The 6460-nt window shown below is 32.1% G+C and overlaps 1 long non-coding RNA gene across 2 annotated transcripts; it reads left to right on the top strand.

Moving 5' to 3' along the window:
• The first annotated feature begins 3112 nt into the window (after positions 1-3112).
• On the top strand, positions 3113-6054 carry LOC136226735 (uncharacterized). Of its 2 annotated transcripts, none has more exons than XR_010687827.1 (7): positions 3113-3340; positions 3640-3857; positions 3975-4108; positions 4954-5020; positions 5382-5483; positions 5627-5714; positions 6022-6054. It is a non-coding gene; the product is annotated as an uncharacterized lncRNA (long non-coding RNA). The 2 variants fall into 2 exon arrangements; XR_010687826.1 differs by having other exon boundaries at positions 5615-5714.
• Positions 6055-6460: the final 406 nt, after the last annotated feature.

Below are 6460 nucleotides of genomic sequence, written 5' to 3'. Positions count from 1 at the left end.
AAACCTAAAAACCGTCCTAAAACCGTACCCAAAGATAGGGGTTTTTGACCCCTATCAAGGCACGTCTTACATAAGACTACTATAGCATTTTTAGGTCCAAAAACAAACCCTAAAGGGTAAAAAGTACTAAAGGTAAATACAAGGAAATGACAAATAAACAATCTCCCTAAACTTGGCACAAGATGGAAGCTGTCTTACTTTCCCCGTTTTTGCTCTCTTTCTCTCTCCTTTAGCTCGCTCGACCCACGCGTTTATCCGTTTCTTTCAAGTTGACCCGTTAATGTCGTTGTTTATGATATTCGCCTGTTCATGAGGATTCCTACTTGAACTGTTATTTCTACCCGTTTCTTCCATTTCTGGTTGAAAACTATAACTCTGAAGCTCTTTTCAATGAATATTCAACCTCTTAAACTTGCTCATTTCACTGGTATCAAATTACCCCCAACTTGAACTCTTGCTTGTCCTCAAGAAACACATCAAAAATAAAAGTGAAGGGATATGTAGTGATTTCATAAGTAAAAACAGATAAGTCAATGCACAATAAAGTCTTTAATAGAAGTGATGAATCTAGTGGGGAGTTTAGGTTGCCTTCAACTATTGAGTGGATTCCCTGATATAATAGTGATCACTTGCAAGTGCTTCTGTTGTTTCGCTCAGTGCTCACAGTGTTTGCTCTCAAATTGGGTTGTTTGAGTCTCTCAACATCAATGCATGCCTAGGAGTAAGTTTGGACTTTGCCTTTCTGTCTAATAGATAAATCAAACTTTCCTAGACACAATCAGGATCATTACAAGGGTAAGGGAGGTTTAGGTGTTTGGTTGGATGTAAATGTTTGGTCGACAGGGTTAATTTCAAAGCTCCTATTTGATTTTCTTTTGATTATTCGTAGATTGCAAGGATTTTGGATTGAATCCCCTTTCGCTTTGATATTTCTCGGAACAGGGCTATTCGATAATTGCTTCTTGTTTCCTGTGATTCCGACCATGGGGTTAGGATTTTGGTGTTTGGTGATGTATATTTGGATGTGGGAATAGGTGTTTAGTATTGAATGTTTGGGATGTTCATCTTCTTGTGTCAAGAATCGTTTTATCCTACTGAAAGGCAGATAAGGCAAAATCTAAGCTACCTAAAACATGAAAAGCACACTCCAATAAAATTATTGCATCAATATGCATGATTTGGGCACAAGTCTCACTGATTGTTTGCACTTGTTCAGTAATCAATATGTTTATGAAGTTAAAAGTTAAATTAATATTGTTAACCTCCGGATATTGTTAAATTACCAGAAAAGATAGTTTTGTTGCGTTTAATAAATTTATTGTTTTTTATATAGATTATTTTTATTAATTTGTGTAACAGATTTTTTATTTTTTAATAGGATAAGATGCAAAAATACCCCTAACATTTACAGCTATGAGTAATTTTATCCTTAACATCTAAAATTGTGCAATTATACTCCTAATATTGGCAGCCAAAAGCAATTTTGTCCTTAACATTGACAAGTTGGGTCAATTTGAGAAATAATTTATCAAACTATCTTTTTGGTCATGAATATTGTCATCTACACTTCACATGTGCACCATTTTATCATCGTTAGTAACAGATCACAAACATATGATTAGACGTGAATTTTTTTTAAGAAAATAAAAAAATATATATTGCCTTTTGTACGAGTTGGACAAAAAAAATTCAAATATTTCACCGAATTAATAAATATTAATTTTCAATTTTATTATTACATCACAAAAAAAAATATGAAATCTTTTTTTTTACAACTACTAATATGTGCAATTGGTGTAGAATAAGAAATAAAATATCTATGTTTTCTAATAATATCTGAAATCGACCTAACTTGCCAATGTTAGGGGTAAAATTGCTTTTAGCTACCAGCGTTATGGGTAAAATTGTACCATTTTAGATGTTAAGAATAAAATTATTCCTAGTTGTAAACGTTATAGGCATTTTTCACATTTTTCACAAAAAAAGTGACAAAATATAATTTTTAGGGCTAATTACAAATCTAACCCAATTAAGAGAGGTCATTTACATATCTAACACACTTTGCTTCCATCTTACCAAATTAGATCATTTCATCCATTTTGGACAAAATTACCCTTAGTTCTATTGATCGATGGATCTGCTCTGCTTCTTCTTCTTCTTCCGCTTCTTCTTCTTCTTCTTCTTCTTCTTCTTCTTCTTCTTCTTCTTCTTCTTCTGGTTCTGGTTATGGTTCTTCTTCTTCTTCTTCGGTTCATCTTCTTCGATTTCTGATATCAATCGTTAGCAATTTTTGAGATTTTTGAAGTATTATGTTCAATTTCCCGTAGAAATTGTATGTTTTTAGCTTATACGCCTGCTTTTCTCGCTGGTCTTGCCTCTTTCTTCATCTGTAATGGTATCGTTTCAATTTTCTATTTTCTCCACAATTTTCCACCATTTTTCTCCATTGTTGTCGCATTTGTGACGAAATTTGTCGCATTTCGTCACAAATGCGACAACAGTTGTAGCATTTCGTCGCAAATGCGACAACACTTGTCGCAGAGTCACAAATGCGACAAGAGTTGTCGCATTTGCGACGAAATGCGACAACTGTTGTCGCATTTGTGACGAAATGCGATAAATTTCGTCACAAATGCGACAACAATGGAGAAAAATGTTGGAAAATTGAGAAAATTGAAATGATACCATTATAGATGAAGAAAGAGGCAACACCAGCGAGAAAAACAGACATATAAGCTAAAAACATATAATTTCTACGGGAAATTGAACATAATACTTCAAAAATCGCTAACGATTGATATCAGAAATCGATCTATGGATCAATAGAACTAAGGGTAATTTTGTCCAAAGTGGATGAAATGGTCTAATTTGGTAAAATGGAAGCAAAATGGATTAAATATGTAAATGACCCTTCTTAGTTGGGCTAGATTTGTAATTAGCCCTAATTTTTATCCTTAATTATAGTTTTGAAATTAATATGGAGGAAAACTATATATATTATCTCTAATGATTTTTTTAATCTAATAAAGGGGACAAATTTAATTAATAAAGATTAGATAATACTTTTATATATAAATTTATTATTTCAACTGATTTTGTCTAACCACAACTTTTCTCTCCCACTCCCCTCTCTCTCTCTCGTTCTTGGCTCCCCCTCATTGTCAGCCGACATAACGTCTCCATCCATAGCCATCGCCCCACTCTTACATTCTCTCTTTTCTCTTCTCTCTATTTGTTTTCCCTCTTCATTTGCCTTCCTCTCTCCCTTTTGTTTCCCCAATTTTCATCGACGAATTCAATATCAGCGAATTTGGAGACGGAACTCTAATGAATTTTTAAGGTTAGGTTTTCTATTTTTTTTTTTTTTTTCATGAAAATCTCAATGTTTGGTATATCTACCCTCAATTTAATGAAACCGATAGTTGACTGCTTGATTTATTCCTCTGTTATAGTAGCTTCAACATGATGTTAGATGTCCTAATCTCGCTATGAAATTCTAAATGAAACCATTCCTTAACAAAGAAAGGAACAAAGAACAAACTGCAATTGAAACCATTCCTTAGATGTCGTAATCTTGCTTGGGTTTTCTATTGATTATTTGCACATGTCTCTGTTTTATTGTTGTTTTTGTTCATTCAGATGAAGGATGATGAAGATTGGATGGATGATGAAGATTGGATGGAGGACGATGCTGGTTTGTTCATCCAGATCAAGAATTCGATTGACACCACCATTATTCTTATCGTTCAACACTGTTTTGATATCTGGAGAAGAGGAACCAGAAGCAATACTATCTCCTGTAATGGATGTTGTGGTGAGAGTGTACAAACCTGTTAGTGGTCTATCAGGTGGTGAAGGTGATAGTACAAACCTGTTAGGCGGTTATAGCAGTTACAGATTTTGAATGTTGTTTTTATCACAGTAGGACTTGTACACTTGTTTCGTTATTGATTGTTGTTGTGTTACAATGACAGACATGACAAATGATATGGAGAAGGAAATCTCAGTTTCATACCTTTGAACATGAGTGTAAGCTGCTCAAAAATCTTCTTAACATTTTGCAAAGAGAAATTAGAGGCCAAATCATGGAGATAAGATCCTTGACCAGGTTCTATTAATTCATTTATTTTTTACTTTCTTTCACATTTAATAGCAGGGTGTTCTTACTTGTGGGATATTTGAAGTCATTTTTATATTTTTTTAGTTTCTGATTCACAATCTGTCATTTTTTGTTTGGGTACTCTTATTACTGTCATGCAACCCATTTGAACTAAAATCAAAGCTAATAGTTAACGCCCAATCATATATCTTATATTTGTCTCTAACAATTACTGTTATTTGGTTCTCATTTGTGTTCATTAATTAAAGCAAATATAGGATTATGTTGGTATTCCCCATAATTAATTAAAAAAACTATTTTTTAGGTTTGTTAGGTTATTGCCTTCATATTGTTGACAAATTCTACTCTTATGCTTTTGCTTGTAAGTTGTGTTCATATTTCTCAAATTATTTTAATGATAATGCATTTTTTTTATTACTTTTAGCTTATACTCCTGTAGATATTTGATAACAGAAAATTTGAGTTTATTAACCTCATTTATGCTAGTTTTCATACATTTTCATAAAATCTGCAACTTATATAGTTGTATTATTCTAAAAAGAAAAAGAGTAAGTTAGCACTCTTGCCTATTCCATATAACCTGCCTTTTTTATAACTATAAAATCATAATCCAGTAAAAGGCTTGAGATTGCTTATAATTATCTTCTTGGACAGGAGATGCTTTTTGCTGTCTATTAAGCTTATCTTATTTCTTTATTTAGCAAAATAAGCAGATACTAGTTGATGTTGTTGTCCATGATGTCAATGGGTATGTTGAGATGGACACTGATTTCACTAGGCTTAGATATTTGGCTAGTGGTACTTAATACTAATCTCTTTATTACTTTTTGAAGCAATTTGGTAGGACTCAGTTGGGAAGGGACTTTTTGGTTTTAACTTCAGAAGCATTATTGATTATAGGTAATTCACAGTCTGTATTCTTTAGTTTTGTTTTCTACTGTCTGCTTCTAATTACATTAGCTTCTAAATCTATTATAAAATACCCCTTCTTTTGCAATTTCTACTTTGTGTTTTTCCTCTTTGATTCAATCTCTCTCTCTCACTCTTTTAATTCCATTGTGATCCCTAGAGTGAAAAAGTGTGTTGTTTTGGACTTAAACATGTAAATTGGTTGCTTCCCGTGTGATTGAGAAAAATAAATAATGAGAGTCCAATTTATTTTATTCAACGTGTTTAAAGGTCGATAGAATGACTTTTATGCATTTTTAGTTTATGAAAGTAGTAACATATAGTCTGATTGGAAATAAAATGTACATTGCAGAATCGAAGGCTACAAAAATAGTTATCAAAGGAGCACACCTGCTTGCAAAAGGAAGATGCATGCTCTTTCAGAATATGATAAACATATTATTTTATGCAACATGTAAGTTTGAATAGCACATATAATTATTTTGTATAAGTTTTAACTCATATTCATTGTATAAGTTTTAACTCATATTCATTTTAGTGTTTCTCTTACAAGATTTTGTAATCACACATGAATTTCTCCTATAGGTTCTACTATAGGGAAAAGTAGTTGTTATTTGTCTTGCCCAAGGGAGGACTAGGGCATGCATGAAATGCTAACACCAACATGGGAGCTAGTCTCAAGAAGGTATGAGCTATATTAAATCTATTTCCTTTTTTATTTCTCAGTTGTATGCTAAGTTTGTGTTTCTTTGCTATGTGGATTTGAAATCGGTCAATACTAATAATATATGTTCTTAGCTATCCATTCCTGAACTTTTGAAAGATTAACTTTGTAGCTAGCTATGCTTTTCTATTTAGAAATGATTTTATCAGTTTCAGAATTCATCTATAATACACTAACTATGCTACCTATGATTTTCGGAATGATGGTGAGAATAATTATTTCATTTAGGAAGGCAAATGTTATATGCATTTTCTGTGTGTATTTGCAGGTGAAGGATTTCAGAAGAATGAAACGATTTAAAGCTAATTAAGGGGGATATAGTTTGATTGATGTTAGGAATTATGGTAGAACATATCAGAACCGATGTTATTTGGGAAGAATGAGCTCAATAAGCTTGTACTTGTTAGTTCTTTTGTTCTAATAATTTTTTTTCTAAATATTATTGTTACATAATAAATCATTTTGTTTTGATTTTTTTTTTCTAATTTATGTCTATAAATGAGGTTATGGTTTGTTGTTAAAAAATGAACCTGTAAATTACCGATTATAGTTGCTGTTGAAAAATGAACCCGTTAATTACTAATTGAAAATCAATAATCTACTGGTTTCAATTAATAATTAGCATATTATTTTTTAGAGCATGTGTCGTCCTTTATTGTAGGGACAAAAAATATGTCACTATTATATGGGAACGACAATTGTCCCTA

This window comes from Euphorbia lathyris, chromosome 4 (assembly GCF_963576675.1).
Source record: "Euphorbia lathyris chromosome 4, ddEupLath1.1, whole genome shotgun sequence".
NCBI lineage: Eukaryota > Viridiplantae > Streptophyta > Magnoliopsida > Malpighiales > Euphorbiaceae > Euphorbia > Euphorbia lathyris.
This window is presented reverse-complemented; position numbering and strand designations above follow the sequence as displayed.